The 22,694-nt window shown below is 36.0% G+C and overlaps 1 protein-coding gene across 8 annotated transcripts in view; it reads right to left on the bottom strand.

Annotated features, from left to right (window-relative positions):
• The window catches only part of ANKS1B (ankyrin repeat and sterile alpha motif domain containing 1B), a 1,153,827-nt gene that overhangs the window by 1,036,164 nt on the left and 94,969 nt on the right, over positions 1 to 22,694 (bottom strand). The window lies entirely within an intron of this gene.

The following is a 22,694-nucleotide window of genomic DNA, read 5'->3' on the forward strand; positions in this document are numbered from 1 at the left end:
GTTTTGGGTTCGAGTTTATACACCCTTTCTGTGTTTCCTGTCTAGAGAAGATCCTTTAGCATTTGTTGGAGAGCTGATTTGGTGGTGCTGAATTCTCTCAGTTTTTGCTTGTCTGTAAAGTTTTTGATTTCTCCTTCATTTTTGAATGAGATCCTTGCTGGGTACAGTAATCTGGGCTGTAGGTTATTTTCTTTCATCATTTTAATTATGTCCTGCCATTCCCTTCTGGCCTGAAGAGTTTCTATTGAAAGATCAGCTGTTATCCTTATGGGAATCCCCTTATGTGTTATTTGTTGTTTTTCCCTTGCTGCTTTTAATATTTGTTCTTTGTGTTTGATCTTTGTTAATTTGATTAATATGTGTCTTAGGGTGTTTTGACTTGGGTTTATCCTGTTTGGGACTCTCTGGGTTTCTTGGACTTGGATGATTATTTCCTTTCCCATTTTAGGGAAGTTTTCAACTATTATCTCCTCAAGTATTTTCTCATGGTCTTTCTTTTTGTCTTCTTCTGGGACTCCTATGATTCGAATGTTGGAGTCTTTAACATTGTCCCAGAGGTCTCTGAGGTTGTCCTCATTTCTTTTAATTATTTTTTCTTTTTCCCTCTCTGTTTCATTTATTTCTACCATTCTATCTTCTACCTCACTTATCCTGTCTTCTGCCTCCGTTATTCTACTGTTCCCTCCAGAGTGTTTTTTATCTCATTTATTGCATTATTCATTATATATTGACTCTTTTTCATTTCTTCTAGGTCCTTGTTAAACCTTTCTTGCATCTTCTCGATCCTTGTCTCCAGGCTATTTATCTGTAACTCCAGTTTGTTTTCAAGGTTTTGGATCATTTTTACTATCATTATTCGGAATTCTTTATTGACATATGGTTCTTTGCGGTACTGTTAGTTGTTTGAATGTTATTTTATTCAAAAAAAACAATAACAATTTACTGGTGGTTTCTTGTGTTTGATTAGTCACTGTAGGCTACAGTTCTTTATAAACACAACTAAACTTCATATTTTTCATATATTAAACAAATTTTCAAGATATTCATAATAATAATAATATAGCATATAAAGACTGCTAGAAATATTTTAAGAACAACTTATGACTTAAGGAATTCTCCAGAGTTTCTAAGAATTACAGTTTCTCATTCCTGAATCCCAAAGATTAATATTTGGGGGGAATTTGGAAACACTACTTGGGTTAAAAAGTTGACTAAAAGAGTTTAGAAAAGAGAAACAAACACGGGAAAAAAATTTTTTTAAGTGTTACTGGTGTTTTGACAAAATTCTATGTCAGGTACAGTGAAGGAGCAAAGACAAATGATACAGACCAAATCAACCTATAGAAGTATGGAGGACAGTTCATAAAAAATATGATGAGCACTTGAATTGTGTTACGAAGACAAAAAAAAAAAAAAACTATTTTCCAGGTACAGTAGCATGCATGCTTATTCACTCAGTCATGTCCAACTCTTTGTGATCCAGGGGCTGTAGTCTGCCAGGCTCCTCTGTCCATGGGATTCTCCAGGCAAGAATACTGACTGGGTAGCCATTTCTTTCTCCAGGGGATCTTCCTGGCCCATGGGTCCAATCCAGGTCTCCTACACTGCAGGAAGATTCTTCACCATCTGAGCTACCAGGAAAGACCAGGTGGAGTGAGGTATAAAGCTGGTGTCAGACAAAATACAAACATAAGGAAGAATTTGTGTAAAGGCTAACATCATGAATCATCATGGGATGTTCAGCAAAAATTTAGTAAATTTAGTGAGGAAGGTGGGAAATTTTATAAGAGATGGTTGGGAGGAGCAAACAGGGATTAACTTATGAAGAGCCTCCTAAAGAGGGAAAGTCTGTCAAGACTTAAGTAGTCAATTGACGTGATTGAACTTATAGTTTAGAAACAGCCCTCTGGAGGACACTAGGAGAAGAATTTCAAAGAGAGGAGACTAGAGACTGGGGCAATCAAACTCAGTTAGGCACATTCCCTAAACAACCCAATTCTATATGTTGTTAAAGACCCATACGTATCTGACCATTGTTTAGTGAAAACCTATAAAAGGAATTGGAAATGGAAGCTGAGTATTAAGTTATAAACATTAAAAAAAAATGGTAATAAAATTTTAAAAGAGAGAGAAAATGATGATACTGAATGCACCAAGAACTGGAAACTGTAATAAACTCAACTCTTGCTAAGGTACCCTCCCCCTCAAAAAAGATAATTATATCTTTCCTATTCTTTTCATATAATCACTTAAAAGAAAATTTCCTTTGGATAGTAAATCAAATTTTTAAGAAGGGCAATTCCTTTAAAAAAAGAGATACATAGTTACCCTATCACTGATCCTCCTGAAGACTCTAGACACACCTTATTCATTATGTAAACTCTCATTACTCCCCTGATCCAGATTAATCTACAGTTTAAAATGTAGAATCAATAGAATTATTTTCAGTTGTCTATAAGTAACAAATTGTTTTCATTGCTATTTTTTTTTTCAGATTATATTTAGGGAGAGCTATTTATTAGAGTAACAGCTATGAATCATAATCAGGCTGAAAGCTTTCATGTCTCCCTCCCCCCATATCCCATTCTATTGATAGTGTTATGTAGATTTTGTAAACAATTAAATCTGTTCACATGCAAACAATTTTGGTTTAATCATGAACAACAATAAAGTAGTTCACACACTTCTTTTATGTTCTCCACGCTCCTTTTAAAAGCATACTAGTATATCCTATTACGCATTCTAAAGCTGTTATACATAAGTGAATGTTCTTTTCAAAATTCTTTTGACATGCTATTGGACTAGCTCCAGAAAAAGAATTAACACTTTTGGGGAATCTTACTGCATCTCTTTTAGTAGCCAAATAAGAAGCTGGTGGGGGAGTAAAGCCAAAGATGAAAATAAATGCATTATTCATTTTTATTCATTTTTAACATAGGTTTTCTATTATTCTTCATTGTAATAGCTGTAGAAATAATTTTACTGTTAACACTGAATTTCTGAAGTGGTGTTGTATAAATCATTTTTTCAAAGAAGAAGGTTAAAAAGATTTCCTGCTTACCATCAGTGCACAAAATTTAAAAAGTGACAATCTTCACATACAATATGCTTCCAGTGAGCATGCTCTTATGCATAAAAAAGGAAACAAAGCATTTCAGGATTGTATTTGTAAAAGGATTATTTTTAAAAAGAAAGCACAGAGCAAGTTTCACAGCAGAAAAACACGACAGGCTCTCCAATAGTCAAAATCAGCACTGACTTTTTTTTAAGGCAACATTTAAAACAGAACATCTGTGTTATTTACATAATATCAACAAAAAGAAGCACAAAGGTAGACTTAAGACAGCTAAAAACCCAGCTCCTATGCTTCTAAATATTTTTATTTTTGTCTAATAGTCATCTGAACAAAGATGCTATTATTCTGCTAAGGTAAACATGTCTTAAAAATTGTCTCATGTTTTCATGATGCTAACTAGTCCAGCTTGTTCATATGTCTTGCTTAATGTAACTAGATACTATGAATGCTATTCAGTTATCAAAGATACAAAATACAACTCAAGTGAAGGGAAATGCTAGGATCTTTAATACAGAATAATAAATTATTCTCATGCACTGCTTTCATCTTTCCACTCAACATCCAAATGTTGCAATCCATCCTAGTTTTCTTGTACACCACACCACCAAAAATTTGTACTGAGCAATAAGTGTGAGAATACAGGAACTAGTAGGGTAGAAGGGGAGTGTGAAAGAAAGGTGATGTAAAAATGGAGAAGCTGACAAGGAGAAGTAAAAACAGGTTTCATCTCCCTTGAATTTAGTTATCAATTCTTCACAAATGTCTCCAGAGAGCTCACCCAGTATTTCTAGACCAGATGGAAAGAACAGTATGGTACAGAATTCTCTATCCCTAGACCCAGCTGTCACAAGGAATGGAGAGGCAATCCTGTTAGGAACTAACAGTTAGCATTATATTCCATGTGGGCTGTACCATTCATTCATATATTGGCTGACTTCTAGATAGTGATTTTTTTCCTTTTGCTGGTTTCCCATGTGAGTGCCTCTCAAATTTCTGTATCAATCTTTGACCTTCTTCCAAAGACCAATCATGCATTTCCAGGCCCTGCCAGTGATGTCCTTGAGACCCCTGACTGAACATCTCTGCAAACTAAACCAATTTTCCCCTACCTTGAGGAAAAAAGTTTCACCCCTGGACTTTTTCCTTGTGGTTGGCATGTTGTCATTCTCTCAATCTTTTAAGCTTTAAATTCCAAAGTGATTATTAAAGTTTCCCTCTCTCCCTGCCATCATATCAAGGTATTGCTAACTTAAAGTCTGACAGCAAAATATTTATCAAAAGTATATCTCCTTTTCCAATTCCACTCTAATCCATCCCAAAGTTTAGATTATCAAGTACTTGCTCTTAATTTCTTGCAAATACCTAACAGGTCTCCTTACTTTTAATCTCTTAACCCCCATTTCATTCTATCCACTACTTCCAAAATTAACATTCCTACAACACAACTGTGATCCTGCCACTTCAATGCTCAAAAATCTTCAGGGGCTTCACCCTGACTATTGAAAATATCTAAAATCCTTTGACCTAATCATCAAAGGGTTTCATGATCCCACCTCAATATAACTTTCAAAATGACAACATATAATCTCTTTCACATACTCTTATATTCAAACCACTGGACTACATGTTATTAAGTGAAATATACATGAGCTTTCATGCTTTGTGCCTTTGCTCACATTGTTTCCTCCACTAATCCTTCCTCCCAGCACACTCTGTAATAGGTACTAAGTCAAACAATAGGATACAAAAGTGAATAACAGATTTTATATATATCTAAGTTTCTCTTGGAGAAAGAAAAAGCATGAGCTTTGGAGTTACATAGGACTAGAATCTGAATTTAGATATTGCAATAACTAGCCATGTGACCTTTTGCCGAGTGACGTCTCCACTCTCCCACACCATCACGCTGTGTCACCAGATGATTTCAGGCAAGAAGCATCAATGTTAATGAGCTGTTAGACAGCTTAAGACACTCATAGAACCAGATAGGTATATTTCTATCTTAGATAAACAAACAATTTGGCTTCCTCTTCAAATCTATATTCTTTGATTAGTTTCAAAACTTACTTCATGATGGATGAGCACTGCTCAATTGTACTAGTTTCTACTTCAAGATAATTTTTACTTTGGTAGGAAAGAGACAAATTTAGATTTTGCCACATTGTAAAAACTGAGCTAACTAATGCCATGTTCCTAATCTATTCCAGTAACATTTCAACATCCTTTATAGTTTGGCTCATGGACTCATAACAGCCTTTTAATTCAAGCCTGTATATGGAAAATGACCTCCAAAAATTGGGTTATTTATACAGTGTTTAGGGCTTCCTTGGTGGCTCAGCTGATAAAGAATCCGCCTGCAGTGAGGGAGACCTGGGTTTGATCCCTGGGTTGGGAAGATCCCCTGGAAAAGGGAACGACTACCCACTCCAGTATTCTGGCCTGGAGAATTCCATGGACTATATAGTTCATGGGGTCACAAAGAGTCAGACACAACTGAGCAACTTTCACTTTCACTTTCATAATCTGAGAGCTTCAGTCTTAATTCCAGAAGCAGTCAGTGCTAAAACAAAGTGGAAGAGAATAGTTGGGAAATCCTTGCTTAGAAGACAAATTAAAGCTGAAGTCACAGTTTTTGGAAATTTGAAGCTGGAAGTCACAGTTTTTGGAAATTTGTTTACATATAACTGTACCTCTGAAGGAAAGTTGGGAATAGAAGAAAAAGGGCTTGACATAAAGCAGACTTATGACTCATCAACTTATTCAGTAGAAGCTGGAAAAAGCAGAAAACTACCTTAGAAACCAAAAACGAAGTATTATTTTGACCTTTATTTATATCTAAGTTAGAAGTTCTTTTACTTAGACATGTACCTGAATTTGGACTACATTTATTTGTAGGAATCTGGCTGTCTAGACTCAATCTCTTCCTTCTTTTGATAATAGCACCTCATTCAATCCCAGAGAATTCCATCTTCCCTATTGTATGCATTCTTACTGGGACTATAAATCAGCATGCCCTGGCTTCCTCCTAAACAGGGATGGGCAATGATCCAAGCAAGGCCAGTGAGACTCTCCAAAATTTAAATCTGAAGTAGAATGGCTTAAGAATGAAAAGATAAAGTTCCAGAACTGGAGCTCTACCAAGACTACGCGAGGACCCTACTGCTTAGACACCCATTGCTGCCTCAACCTGGTCTGTAGCCCCTTCTGGAAGACACTCAAAGACATACCATTCAAATTTTTTTCTGCTTCCTTAGCCGGAATTGGTTTCTATGGCTGGCAACCTAGGAACTCCTGAGGTGGAGGTGAAGCCATTCTGCCCTAACTTTGTGCCTGGTCTTCCTCACTGAAAGATAACAAATACTTTAAATGAAGTTATCCTGTACTAGAAGATTTTTTTTATGGCTCTGTTACAGAAGTATCTAGAATAATTTTATCAAACATATAGAACTTAAACAAGCAGGTTTTTGTTTTTGTTTTGTTTTTTGCTTACCTACTCTTTCCCATTTTTACCTGAATTCACTTTGTTCCCTGTGTTCCCTGCCATATTTCCCCATTTCTCAATTTTCTTAAGGTTAGCTACACTGATTTGTTTGTGCATTTGCTTTCCCAAACAATTACATAATTTAAGTGGTTCATATTCCACTTTTGCTGATTATTTTCTTAGTATTTTCAACACCATTGCCCTTTATTCCAATACCTCTTCCCAAAAACGTAGTATTATGTTAGGAGTAATCTATCAAAAAATTAATTGTTAAAGGTATGATACTAGCCCTTGTTCTACCAGGTCTATTCTATGAAATAATTGCCACAAGAAGATCTAAATTTGTTATTAGACTATACAATAAATAGAAGTTTAGAAATCTGAAGATAATGTACTAATCACGTACTCAAATCCTATTATTTTAGGGATAAGAGATCTCCACTTCTTTACTTTTGTTTTTATATTTCTTCTTTCATTAAAAGGTGGTTCAAGGAAGAAAATAACAAATATGTTTGGCAATCCTTCTTAAAGAAGAATAAAATAGAAATAATTTGACATCCTTACATCAGTGACATATTAATCCCTCAGTAACACCTTACAGTTATCTTCAGTTCATCCTTTCTTTACATCTTCTACTTAACAAGACCACTGCAAAGATCAAGTGAAAGCAATTCTTAAGCTATAAAATACTACATGAATCAAGATGTTAATATTGTTATTATTTGTCCTCTCCCTTCTTTTCCACCAACCTAGCCATCAAAGCCATCATCACAAACCAATGAAATTCCCTGCCTCCATTTCATCCCCATTCTAATCATCATAGACAACTTTGTATACTAATATTTCAGTTCATCCAAGTTCTTAAGAGAAATGACACCAATATTACAACTAATCTTTCACAGAGCAGAAAACCAGGAAATACTCCAAATGTTTTTTGAGACCAGGATAACATTAATACCAAAACCACACAAAGACATTTTAATTTTCCAAAATGAAGAAAGCAAAATTAAAGGCAAATCCTAGTCATGAACATGAATGCAAGACTCTTGAACTCAGGAAATATCAGGACATTAAATCCTATAGAATAAAAGGGATGATTAAGTAGGGTCTATTCTAGTAATGCAATGTAATTTACCACAGTAATAGTATGATGGAGAAAAATTATATAATCATCTCAATAGATGCAGGAACAGCACTCTATAAAATTCAATACAATTCAAGAGTTTAAAATAATGCACTTTGGAAAACTAGCAATAAAATGGTATTGTCTTAGATTAAAAAATGTTTCTATTAAAAAAAAAAAATTAAAGCATTTAGAAGTTAGGAGAGTGGTAATCCTCAGGAATAGTCAGTGGAAATGAGTAAGGGAAGAGCTTCAGCGGGGCTGATTTCTTGATCTGAGTGCTTATGACACAAATGTGTTAAGTTTATGAGAAAAAAAAATAAAAACCTACAGCAATCATTATACTTATTTGTAAGTGAAGTAATGAAAGCTTTCTTCTTGAGACTAGAAACTAAATAAGGATGCCACTAACACCATTGCTTTTCAACAATTTAAAGGAAGTCCTAGCCAGTGCAATAGAGAAGAAAGAGAAATAAAGGACTAAGTAATGAAAAGGAAGAAATAAAACTGCTGTTATGATGCAGAATACCCAAAGGAATACAGATAAACTGATAATACAAATAAGAATATTTAATCTGAGGTCAAATTTTTAAAAAATCAATTGTTTCTAGACACAGCAGCAAAAAAAGGATAGAAAATGTTTTAAATGATGACATTTATAATAAAATTTAAAATATAAAATACTTAGGAATAAAACATAAGAGATGTTCAAGATCTCTACAGAGAACACTATTTGAAATATTTATGTACATATCTATTAAATCATCACATGTACATCTTAAAAATCAAGCTTTACAACCTAAATATATACCATTTTTATTTGTCAGTTACACCTCAAGCAAGCTGGAAAAAATTAAAGAAGACTTAAACATTTAGAGAGACATACCATGCTCATGGAGTAAATATTGAAAATACGTCAACTTCTCAGTATTTTTCTATAGTTTCAACATAATTCCACAAAAACTCCAGAAGAGTTTTTGTGGAAATAAGCAAGATGATTATGAAATCAATATAGGAAAAAAAATCAAGAGAATCTTAAAGAGATGGGGAGAGGTATGTGATCAAACATGAACATAACTGCAGTAAATAAGATAATGTTGTATTGGCACAGGGATAAATACATGAATCAATGGAACGGAAGAGAGTTCAAAACAGGCCCACATATATGTTTTAAAAGTTAATTGCAGAATAGTATAAGTGGTACTAGTTCAATTGAATGTCAATATGAAGAAATGAAAACTGACATAAACCTCATATCATTTCTAAAAATCAATTCCTAATAAATAATAGCTCTAGCTATAACAGAATAACAAAACTTCTAAAAGTTAACTTAAGAGGGATAACTCATCACCTTGATGTACACAAAATGTCTTAAATTGGACACAAAAAGTGTTAAACACAAAGGGAAAGATTGATAAACTACTAATACTTAAAATTAACAACTCCTATTCATCAAAGGCAGCATTAATAAAGTGAAAAGACAAGTCACAGATAAGAAAAGATATAATTGCAAGAATGGCTAAAATTAAAAATGCTAATACCAAACAATGGTTAAAATAGCATTCATATATTTCTAGTTGGAGTGTAAATTTTGAACAGCCACTCTGGAAAAAGCGAAACAAATGCATACACTATTACCCAGCTATACCATTCCAACGTTTATATTAAACAAAAATATGTATGCATCCACTACCAACTGGAAGGATGTACAGGGGTGTCTCTGAGTACTAGGAATGTTCTATTTCTTATTCTGAATGATAGTTGCATTGGTTTTTCTTTGTAAATTCAAACAGCTGTATACTTATGATGACCCCCATTTTCTATATTTTTGATATACTTCAATTTTTTATATTACAGGAAAAATAAAATAAATAAAAATAAAATCAAGGAGGAAAAACACATACAGAGAAGAAAGAAAAACACATTCCTAAAAATTAGAAATGTTTACCTAGCAACACGCTATTTTTATTGGCACAAATTATCCAGTGATAAAAATAAGGGGTTGATATTTAGGCAAAGACAAAAATTTGATGTTTTGGTTAATCTATACATCCTTAGTAAAGGCAAACATGAAATTTCATTAGGCTTTCTGAAATAGTGAAAACAATTTCAAAAGATTCACATTGCTTTTGTGTATCCCTTGGCATTCACAAATCCAAGATTGAGAATCAATGTCCTAATCTGACATGAAATCAGATTACCAGCCAAAATATTCAGCAAATTATGCCTTTCTCCATAAACTATTTGTTAGGTTCATATTGAAAATTACCTCTTTAGTGAATATAATTATCAATCCTAAGTAAACACTTTAAAATAAAACCTTGAGGATCTTTTCCTCTATTCTTCCCAATGGTGGATATATTATAATCTGAAGTTTTTTTCATATAACTCCCTAAAATATCTTCCTTATTAGTATGCCTGTCAGGATTAAAATCTAGCTTAATCACATAAAAACTATGTGACCTTGGGAAGGTTTCTTAATGTATGCTTCAGTTTCCACATTTGGAAAATGGAGATGATGTTTGTAGTACCTACCTCACAGAGTTGTTGTGAGGACTAAATCACTTAGCACTGTGTCTAAATGTTAGGTAAATTATCATAATTATTTCCCCTCCTATTTGTTTTTAAGAATAAAGTATTATAATGCTGATCAGAACCATTGTGAGCATGAGGGAAATTATTGATATAAGAATTTCACTTTTGGGTGATTGGGTTGGGAGGTAACTTGCACTGGAGGACATTCAGATATCAGCATATGGAAACCTTCCCTTTAGAGTTATTCAGTTATTTCACAGAAGAATATACTGATCTCCTACCAGGAAAGTAACTGCCTAGGTAATGACATTCAAAGGAATTACAAGGTAGGTTCAATTGTTCTGATACAAACTTTCTATTTATACTCTTGTTTTCTGTCTCAAGACTCATCCCTGCCTTCAGCTAAACCTAATACCTCAAGTCCCTCAAATATTGAAGCATAGCCATTACTTTGAGTCTTCCTGAGTCTTTTCCTTTCCAGCTATACATACACATCTTCAACTGTCTACATATTGTTCACTCATTTTTAATGAATTCATTCATTCAAGAATGGTCTCTTTTTTATTAATTCATTCAAGAATGCTGTGATGATTAACCTTACCATGTCATGGTACACAGATGTGTCATCAAAGATTGTTTCAGATGTTTCTGTGAAGATTTTTTTAGATGATATTAGTATTTAATATAGACTTTGAGGAAAGCAGAATACTCTCCATAATGTGGGAGGGCCTCATCCAATCAGTTGAAGGCCTTAATAGAAAAGACTAACCTCTCAGGAAGAAGAGGGAATTTTGCCAGCAGACCAAATTTGGATTCAAACTGCAACTCTTCCCTAAGTCTCCAGCATGCTGGTCTATCCTGCAATTTTGGTCTAACCAAGCCTCCACAATCACCAATTCCTTAAAATAAATTTCTCTTCCTATATACATACATACATCTTGTCAGTTCTGTTTCTGTTGGAGAGAACACAGTTTTGCTCCAGGAACACAAATAGGACCCACTACTCAACTTTGTGACTCTCCCAGCCTAAAGTCACCTTTTTATGTTCACATAACTCTTTAAACTCTGCCTAAACCATACTGGCTATTTCAAATGCAGTCTGAACAGAGTGAGCGTGTGTGCATGCTCAGTCATGTCCAAATCTTTGTGACCTCATGGACTGCAGCCCGCCAGGCTCCTCTGTCCAAGGAATTTTCCAGGCAAGAATATTGGAGTGGGTTGCCATTTCCTTCTCCTGGGGATCTTCCCAATACAGGGATTGAACTTGTGGCTTTTGTGTCGCCTGCATTGGCAGGCAGATTCTTTACCACTAGTGCCACCTGAACACAATTTAGAATAAAATAAACTGAGATATTTCATGTCCCTAATTCTACCTATTTTGAAGTCAAAAAGCAGCCTAATTACATCACTACTCACATTGAGCTGACCATGATAAAATCCCATAAGCTTCCCATAAAAAATGTTGCCAAGCCATATCTCACCAATTCTTCATTTGTGCAACTGTTTCTTTGTGGCCTGTACACAATACCTCACATTTGTTCCTACTAAATTTTATCCTTGAAGTTTAATTTTTCATTGAATGCCTTCAAAATATTTTGAATCCTTATTCTCTCACTCAATGCATTTACAAAAACTCTCAGCTTCATATAATGAAATATTAGCCTTTCTAAAACTAAAAAAATACATAGCTGAGATCAAAGGAAATCTCTGACATTATCAATCTTTTTTTTTAAAGGCTTAATTCAAATAGCATTAGCATAAATACACTGCTATTGAAGTTCTCAGAGAGTATCTGATATGCAAGGAAGGCAGGATGCATGGTGCTCTAGTCAGACCTGGTTTCAAGTGCTCCCTCAAAATTTAGAGATTGCAGCACATAGCACACAGGATCCTAGATCCCTCACTATGGATCGAACCTGCTACTCCTGCAGTGAAAGCATAGGGTCTTAACCACCTAACTGCCAGGGATGTCCCAACATACAAGTTTTATAATTGGACAAATTGCTTATTCCTCAGAGTGCCAGTAAAATGGGGGGAAAAGTCATATCACAAGGTTGCTGTGAGAGTTAAAATACACATAAAGCCCTTAACACAATGTCTAATCTTAGCAGGTACTTGACATGGTGTGTTTTTATTTCTTTTTGTTGTTGTTTTTTGTTTGTTTGTTTGTTTGGCTGCACTGGGTCTTTGGGGCAGCATGTGGGCTTTCTCTAGTTTCAGAGCAGTCTCTAGAGCACACAGGCTCGGTAGGCATAGCACTCAAGCTTCTCTAGTTGCCCCTTGGTATGTGGGATCTCATTCCCCTACTGTGAATCAAACCCACATTCCCTGCCTTGGAGAGCAGATTCTTAACCACTGGACTACCAGGAAAGTCCTGACATATGTCTTCTTTGAAGCACATAGGGTGTACTCATAAATAGTTAGATCCATTCCTGCTTCACGTTCCCTTGGAAAGTGGGCCTATAACCTAAATCTCTTAGCCACTCATGGCATTAAAGTAGAAAGAGAGAAGATGGAAGGGAGGAAGGTAGCGAGGGAGGGAGGGTGCAGACGCAGATAGATGAATGACTTGAAGTTGCCGCAAAAAGTTGGAATAATGACAATGAATACTTTGGAATCTGAACATACATCCAGGGAAATAAGAGACTATTGTTAAAGGCTGCAAATTCTTTAGAAATACTGAATAGTTTAGAAAAAGACTTTCATTCAGTCTCTTGCCAAATGGCAACTTACAGCAGGAGAGGAATAAATGCAGTGATGTTTGGTATTTGGTTAAACATTTGGTTAAACATTTAAGCTGCATTTCAAAATGTTAGATTTGGCAAAATCTAAAATAAATTTTGACAAGTCCTTGACTTTTTACTTGCATGTATTAAAGGGAAAGCCAGCTTGTAGATTTGAATCATTTAGATTTTGACTCGTTAAAATGTATAGTGTTTTATCAAGCCACAAAAACTGCCCCAAATTGTTTAGTTTAACTCAGAAAAAAAAAAAAAAATCTTACATAAATCACAACACTCAAATACTAAGTTGCTGAGCCTTGGAAGAAAAGATTAACTCAGAAAGCCCTCATGAAAGAAATTTTGAAGAAGTAATTAAAGGAGTGAAGTAATTTTCTGAATACACAGAAAATGTAAAACCAAGTATGCAGACAGAAGTGGTATTACATAATAGCTGACAAGGACAAATCTCAGTTATTAGATTTTGGATTTAAAGATATTTTTCTAAAATGTCTGTGAGAAAAATAGGATCTTCGGAGCACCCATAATTAATGTCATTATGTATTTACTAAACAAAAGCTTACTGTGTGTCTCTATATGCAAGTCTCTCTATCAAATGCTGGGACCACAAGGAGATATCACCTCACACCTGTCGGAATGGCTATTAGCAAAAAGACAACAAATGACAGTTGCTGGCAAGGATGTGGAAACAAGGGAACCCTCTTGCACTGTTGGTGGGAATGTAAACTGCTGTAGCCACTATGCAAAAGAGTATGGAGGTTCCTCAAAAAATTAGAACTATCATACGATTTATCAATCCCACTTGTAAGTATTTTTCTGAAAACAAAGGCACTAGTTTGAAAAGATACATGCACCCCTATATTCACTGCAGCATTATTTAAAACAGCCAAGATATGGAAGCAACCTAATTGTCCAGAACTACATAAATGGATTAAGAAATATGATATATAGTATACAATGGACTATTACTCAGCCCTTTAAACAAAAAATGAAATCTTGCCATTTAAGACAATGTGGATGGACCTAGAGGCTATTAGGCCAAGTAAAATAAGTCAGACAGAGAAAGACAAATACCATATTTGTCTTCAAATACGAAGCCTTCATCTATATGTGGAAACTAAAAACCAAAACAAACAAACATAACAAAATAGAAACAGACTCAAAGATACAGAGAATAAGCTGGTGGTTCCTAGAGAGGAGGGAGATGGGAAGATGAGTGAAACAGAGTGAAGGAGATTAAGAGGTACAAACTTCTAGTTATAAAATAAATAAGTCACAGAGATATAATGTACAGCATAGGAAATACAGTAAATAATATTATAATAACTTTATATGGTGACAGATGATAACCAGACTTATCATGGTGGTCATTTTGCAATGTATAAAAATACCAAATCATGATATTATACACCTAAAACTAGTATATTTAGTCAATTAAATAAAATACTGGGAAATATTCTGGACAAGACAGACATGTCTTCTGAAAGCATACTGTCTATAGAGAAAATAGATTTTTTAACTGAAAATATAAAATAATTACAAACTGCAATCTAAAGATGTAGGAAGCAGTCTTTTTTTAATCAGAGGATAATTGCTTTATAATGTTGGTTTTTGCCATATAACACTGTGCATCAATCACAATGATATATACATTCCTTCCCTGTTTATTATATATACACCTCCCTCTCTGCTCCCATCCCACCCCTCCAGATCATCACAGAGCACCAGGCTGGGCTCCCTGTGTTATATATAGCAGCTGCCCATTAGTTAAGAAGTACTCTATTGAAAAGCAGAGACATTACTTTGCCAACAAAGGTCTGTCTACTCAAGGCTATGGTTTTTCCCGTGGTCATGTATGGATGTGATAGTTGGACTGTGAAGAAAGCTGAGCGCCGAAGAATTGATGCTTTTGAACTGTGGTGTTGGAGAAGACTCTTGAGAGTCCCTTGGACTGCAAGGAGATCCAACCAGTCCATTCTAAAGGAGATCAGTCCTGGGATTTCTTTGGAAGGATTGATGCTAAAGCTGAAACTCCAGTACTTAGGCCACCTCATGCGAAGAGTTGTCTCATTGGAAAAGACTCTGATGCTGGGAGGGATTGGGGGCAGGAGGAGAAGGGGACGACAGAGGATGAGATGGCTGGACGGCATCACTGACTCGATGGACGTGAGTCTCAGTGAACTGTGGGAGTTGGTGATGGACAGGGAGGCCTGGCGTGCTGTGATTCATGGGGTCGCAAAGAGTCGGACACGACTGAGCAACTGAACTGAACTGAACTCTTATTATACATAGCTTTTTTAATTGCAAGTTTAGGGCCATTAATAAAAAAAATAATAATATATTTTCAAATTCATAGAGAACTTGAAGCTCATCACATCCGGTTTTTAAATGCTTTGATCAGGAAAGGGGCAAAGGCAAAAGCCAAATCTGAACACAGGTTTCCTAATTGTATCCTACATCCATTCTTCATTCAACTTTCACTGAGCATCAGCTATGATTAGGCTGTATGCTAAGTGCTGCAGAGGAGGCAAAAATTAAAGCCATCACTTCCCAACTCTCAAACTGCTGACAGACAGAAGGGAGATAAGCTTGCAAACAAATAACTGCCAAAAGATAAATGATATAAAAGAAGTTTGCACAAAATTCTGGGGCACCAAGAAGGGAAACCCTAACTCTGCTTAGGAAGATAATGGATGGCTTCACTTTAGCCAAATGATATGGAAGGAATAAGATTTGTCCAGAAAGACAAAAAGAAGAGCAACGTTTCAGAAAGAGTAAAGTAAAAGTGCAAATGTGAAAAAACACTGTTCAAAAAAGTCTAAGTATAGAAAGTTTCAGAATTCCTCTACTTCTGAGCTTTCTTTTTCTTATTACTTTTGTCAAATACATACATACATACAGTCAAGTAGTACAAAAAGACTTAAAAACACAGCTGTCCTTTAGCAAACTCTCTCATGGTCACCCCACCATCAAGGCTCTCTCATTCCCAGATGTGATCACATTACGCTCATTCAGCTTATGCTTCTGGCATTAGCTCCATGCTTTCTAAATCATGTGTGTATACTTATATTTTGGTATCCTACATGGTATGAGAATTTTCACTTTATATCCACTTCATCTCCTCCACCCCATATGCTTGAAACATAATTTGCGGCTATTACCATAATTGTTTTTATAATGACTAAGTAAATATTGCTTACTGATTAAAGCCCTATACTACAATTATATTTCCCTGCTGTAATAGCTTTTCTTTTTTTTAATTGATTTGCATGCGCTTTATTGTTCTTTTTCAATCTTTGGGTAAATCTTCCCCCATACTCCAAGAACTCTAAAAACATTATAAATATAATTTTTCTTAAAGTCAAACCTATAAAACAATTTGTTTTTTCCTGTGGTTATGCCCACTAGAAATCGTGTGCCCCTGCTTTAATCTGCACTGAACTTCAGGTCTAACCTGGGAATTTCTTTTGCCTCTCTTCTCTATTAGAGCTAGTTTCTAGATCCTGGGCTTCCCTCAGCTGGTAAAGAATCCGCCTGCAGTGTGGGAGACCTGGGTTCAGTCCCTGGGTTGGGAAGATCCCCTGGAGAAGGGAATAGCTACCCACTACAGTATTCTGGCCTGGAGAATTCCATGGACTGTATAGTCCACGGGTTCACAAAGAGTCGGACATCTCCCTATTTCCTAGTTTACATTCTCACTTTGGTAGAGCCCACCTTCTACTAGCTTCCTGAGAAAGAGTACATGAATGTAAATATTTAAAACAAATATCTCTATCAGTCACATCTGACTAAGATTTTGGCCAAGCATAAAATTCAAGGTTGTAAATTACTCTCCTTCAGAATTATTCAGTCATTGCTCTACTATCTTCTAGTTTCTAATGTTGCTATTGAGAATCTGGTGCCATTGTATGTGACAATATAAATCTGACCTTCATATGTGAATTTTTTTTTTTTTTTTTTTTGCCCTCTGGAAGTATATGAGTTAGGATGGTGGTTCAGTTCAGTTCAGTCGCTCACTCATGTCCAGCTCTCTGTGACCCCATGAACTGCAGCACACCAGGCCTCCCTGTCCATCACCAACTCCTGGAGTTCACACAAACTCATGTCCATTGAGTTGGTGATTGCATCCAGCCATCTCATCCTCTGTTGTCCCCTTCTCCTCCTGCCCCCAATCCCTCCCAGCATCAGAGTCTTTTCCAATGAGTCAACTCTTCGCATGAGGTGGCCAAAGTATTGGAGTTTCAGCTTTAGCATCAGTCCTTCCAAAGAACACCCAGGACTGATCACCTTTAGAATGGACTGGTTGGATCTCCTTGCAGTCCAAGGGACTCTCAAGAATCTTTTCAAACACCACAGTTCAAAAGCATCAATTCTTCAGCTCTCAGCTTTCTTCACAGTCCAACTTTAACATCCATACATGACCACTGGAAAAACCATAGCCTTGACTAGATGGACCTTTGTTGGCAATGTCTCTGCTTTTTAATATGCTATCTAGGTTGGTCATAACTTTTTTCCCAAGGAGTAAGCGTCTTTTAATTTCATGGCTGCAGTCACCATCTGCAGTGATTTTGGAACCCCCCAAAATAAACTCTGACACTGTTTCCACTGTTTCCCCATCTATTTCACATGAAGTGATGGGACCAGATGCCATGATCTTCGTTTTCTGAATGTTGAGCTTTAAGCCAACATTTTAACTTTCCTTTTTCACTTTCATCAAGAGGCTTTTTAGTTCCTCTTCACTTTTTGCCATAAGGGTGGTGTCATCTGCATATCTGAGGTTATTGATATTTCTCCCGGCAATCTTGATTCCAGCTTGTGCTTCTTCCAGCCTAGCGTTTCTCATGATGTACTCTACATATAAGTTAAATAAGCAGGGTGACAATATACAGCCTTGACGTACGCCTTTTCCGATTTGGAACCAGTCTGTTGTTCCATGTCCAGTTCTAACTGTTGCTTCCTGACCTGCATATAGGTTTAGTTGCACATAAAAGAAAATCCAACATTATATAGTAGCTTAATCAAATAGGGAATCTCCCTACCCCTGCAACATCACAGAAAATCCAAAGATGGGTAGTTGCTGATATCATTGAATCAGCAGTTCAAGCATATCAGAGCTGAGACACCATGGAAAGAAATGACTACCGTAGCTCCAGCCATCTTGCTCACATTCCATACAGGAAAAGGTAGAGGGAGAAGGAGGAAACAAAGGTATAGCCTATATCAGAAAACAAAAATTTTCTCACAAATTCTTCAGCACACTTCCACTAAAAATTTACAGGCTAGCACTTTATCACATTTGGCCAAACCTACCTACAAAGGAGTTTAGAAAAGCAAGTGTTTAATCTTTCTCACCTCTTAAATAAAGAAAAACAGGGTAAAAAGTGATTACAATGAGTTGAGGGAGCCAAACTAGAGTATGAAATTATATTGTGATGTGTCTTGCTGTGAGTCTGTTTACCCTTGTGCTTGGCACTCTGTGAGTCCTTTGAAATTTGAAACACATGTTTTCATCCTGGCACTTTTCCTTGTAATTTATTTGCTAATTCCCTCCCTTTGGATCTTTCTGTTCTCTAATTTGGGAGCTCCTAAAAGTCAGGTGTTGGACCTTTGCTACTGACTATCTTTTTCTCCTACTTTCCATCTCATTATCTTTTAATTCTATTTTCTGGGAGATTTCCTCATTTGCAGTTAATCCTTCTACTGAATATTTTATTTTTCAGAGTGCTTTCTATTCTTTTATTCTTCCTTATTCACACCATTACATTACTTTACAGATGCAAAATATACTCATCTCTTTGAGGATACTGATTATATTTTCTTGAAGGTTTCTTCTTTTTTCCTGACAGTCTCACTTTCTTATTCACTTTTTCTGTTTATTTGTTTTGGTGTCTCTTCCTGCTGGAAGATTTTCTCAGTTGACTGTTGGCAACTGGTTCTATATTCATATCTAAGAATGACAACTGAAAAAAAGGGGATTGGAAGGTATGTGCATGCAGTAAATTTCACTGTAAGACAATATGGAGACCAATTGTTTTTTGTTATTTGTTTCTTTTCATCAGGAATACCCATAAGTCAGTATCTGCAGAGATTTGCTCTGGAGTGTGTAATTTTTTCAGGGAAGGATCTTCCAATATTCTGTCTGAGGAGGTGTGAGGGTAGAAAGGTGGTTGTAAGCTTGTTGTTAACATCATAGAGCTAAGCATGGGAAGGGGGCTTCTCTGGATCCACCAGCAATGCAGGAGATGCAGGTTCAATCCCTGGGTTGGGAAGATCCCCTGGAGAAGGAAATGGCAACCACTCCAGTGTTCTTGCCTGGGAAATCCCATTGACAAGGGAGCCTGGTGAACTACAGTCCATCGGGTCAGAAAAGAGTCAGACACGACTTTGCGACTAAACAAGCTACAAGCATAGGAAGAGAGCCAGAAGTACCACTAATATGCAAATTTCCACTTAATTCTCCTCACATCTACCCTCCTCTGTGTCATCTCTCAGGTTTGATTTTCATAGATTATACCTTCCATATGTTTCAGACTTGGGGTACTGGTAGTTGTCAGTGTCCAAATATAGTCAATTTCCAACAATCCTCCTTTGCTCATTCCACCTCACTGCTCCCCCACAATCTCACCCAGCTTCTATAATACCTAGTGCCTCTGATTCTTGAGCCTTTCTCAGATTCGGCTGGGTGAATCAGTTTGCTTATCACTGGTATGTCCCCTTACAGATGGTTAGATTTGACATTCTCACTGCTAAGACAATTCTTTCATCAGTTTTCCATACTCCTATTCTATAGATGATAGTTAAAGATACCTCTTAGTTTTACTTAAAATGGAATGTGTGTATCTATCACTTTTGTTTCTTTGCTGTTTTCAGTGATTTCTTATAAGAAATAGAAGTATTTTTCTGCCATTTTGAAACAGTCTCTAATTATTACATAACAGTAAGTCTCTATTAATTTAAAACTTTAAAAATCCTAATAATAAACAAAATAGGCTCTATAGAAAAACTCTACCCACTGATAACACACATCAATTTAGAATGGGTATTACATTGTTGATGATCCATTTTTAGTAATACAATGTGGTAATTAAGAGCATACATTTTGAGGTCAAACTGCCTAGCTTGGAATTATGTCTCTACTGCTTTCCTTGCCGTATAATCTTGAACAAATTCTGTTGATATCAATCTCTTAAGCTGAAAAATGTAGAGTAGTAGTGAGGAGTAAGTACAAAAAGTACCTGGCACATAAATAATAATAAATACCGGTTACTATTATTAACTCCAACAGTTATGATTTTCCAAAGTAATGAAAGAGTCAAATACTGTTCTAAGTACTTTATAGGTATTAACGTAATGAATCTTGAAAACAACACTATAAGGTAAGTACTATTATCAGACCAATTTTATAAAGGATGAAATTGATGCACAAATAGATTAAAAAGCTTGCCCAAGGTCACAATCAAAGGTAGATAAATAGGACTCAAATCCAAGTAATCAGGTTCTAGAATCTTTGATCTTAATAGCCTGGCAGGCTGCAGTCCATGGGGTCTCAAAGAGTCAGACACAATTTAGTGACTGAACAACAACAACAAACAACTTATAAACTATGCAGCCCATGGACAGCATCATTCAAATTTGAGTCCCCAGGCTCTCTTCAGTTCTCTTGTGGAATGCCAATTAAGCTATACTGGGGCCATCAGACAAACTTACAGAAACATTCCAAAATGACATTGTGAAATCTGAACCAAGTGATTTCTCCTTTTAACAGCCTTCTATGTAAAGACAATGGTACAGAATAGTTGTATATACATGACACACATTTCTATAATGAGTCAAGAATACAGACATAAAAATACCATGAAGTTTTTAAGCCCATTGCTCCCAAGTCATTATTTTATCACATGGAAATGTGTTTTCTAAGTCCATCTTCTTTGTGCAAATTGAAAGGTTTGTAAAAGTGAAAACTCATCTTCTGCTGCCAAGAGTCCCATGAAGACAGAAGTTCTTAATTAACTAAGCAATTAGTCATGACAGGTGAAACAAAAATATATAATTTTGTAATTGTTTTTCCTCCACTAAAACCATTAGCCAGAATTTTAAAATATGTGTCCTTTGGGTTCTGGCTCTGGGTAAGATGGAAAAATCATATCTCATTCTGTCTCTGCCATTGCATGCAGCTATAAAACCTGGACAGACTGCAAAGAGCAGATATTTGAGAGCTCCAAGGAGTAAATAATAGCAGGCAGATTGGAGAAGACCAGAATTCAAAATGCCAACAGTGAGTTCCTTGTTTTCCATTTGGTATCCCCAACCTGAACTCAAAGCACACCAAAACCAAGAGTAGACACCACGATGTAAACAGAGAGAATTCCAGAGAAGTCCACTAGTTCTGGCTCAACAAGTAGGGAGAGGGATTACGAATACTCAGAGAGAGTGGGAGAAATCTCAATTCTATTTATTATTATTGTTTTTTATTTTCTCTTCTTTAATGCCTCAGTCCCCAGGGAATTCTGTGGCAGTGGCAGCAGCAACTGTGACAGCAAGGGGGACCTTAGAGGTGCCTAAAATTTGGAGGAAGAACATTCCTTTCCTACTGGAGGAACTGAGGTCCAAAAGGCAGAGGTAAACACCTGTGCTTTTTATTCTCTCTGTCTGCTTATCTCTTGGCTCTGAACCTAGATGAAGCCCTGGAACATGTCTCGCACAACAGGATAACCAAACCCCCAGTTTTCTGGCCAGAAGACCAAAAGTACTGGGGACACTGTAGAGAAGGGGAGGCTTGGGATAAGAGCTCTCTCTGAGTTGCATATGGAGGGATATGGGCCTAAACACCACAACAAAGATTTGAGAACCGAGCTAAATTATAGACCACCACCTAGATCTCAGACTGGCCACTTGGTTGCAAACACATGGAACAGACCAAGATAGCAATGCAAAGGCTTTGAAAATGAAATTGACATTGAAACCACAAAACACCAGAAGAGTTGGTCAGAACTTGCAACCTGAGCTCTCTGGATTGATAAGTTAAAATATCAATATTTTACACAAAATGTAAATAAGACCCAGAGTCTTATAACACAATATTAAGAATGTCCAGAATTCAATACAAAGTTATTCAGCATTACAATGAACCTCTAGAACCCCAATAAATAGGAGAACAAAATTTACAGACTTCAATGCCAAGATGACACACGTTAGAATTACCTCACAATGATGTTGGAAAAAAAAAGTATTAGTCTCAGGGAACTCAAACAGGGGCTCTGTATCAACCTAGAGGGGTGGGATGAGGAGGGAGATGAGAGGGAGTTTCAAGAGGAAGGGGACATATGTATACCTATGGCTGATTCATGTTGAGGTTTGACAGAAAACAAAATTCTATAAAGCAATTATCTTTCAATTAAAAAATATATGTTTTTTTTTTTAAAAAAAGTATTAAAAACACTCTTGAAATGAATGGACAGAGAGAGGTTTCAGTAAGTAAAAAGAAAATATAAAAAAGAAACAAATGTAAATTTTAGAGCCGAAGAAATGCAATAACCAAAATTTTAAAACTCACTGAATGGACTCTATTGCATAATAAAGAAGATAGAGGAAAGTGTCAGTAAACTTGAAGAGAGATCAATATAAATTATCCAGTTTGAACACAGATAAAAAATATTTTAAAAGTAAGCCAAAAAATCTAGTATTTAGAAATTCTTGTCCCAGAAGGAGAAAAGAAAGAGTGCAGTGCAGGAAAAAATA

The sequence above is a fragment of the Bos grunniens genome, chromosome 5 (assembly GCF_055505025.1).
Source record: "Bos grunniens cultivar Pamir isolate PY7600 chromosome 5, Bosgru_T2T1.0, whole genome shotgun sequence".
NCBI lineage: Eukaryota > Metazoa > Chordata > Mammalia > Artiodactyla > Bovidae > Bos > Bos grunniens.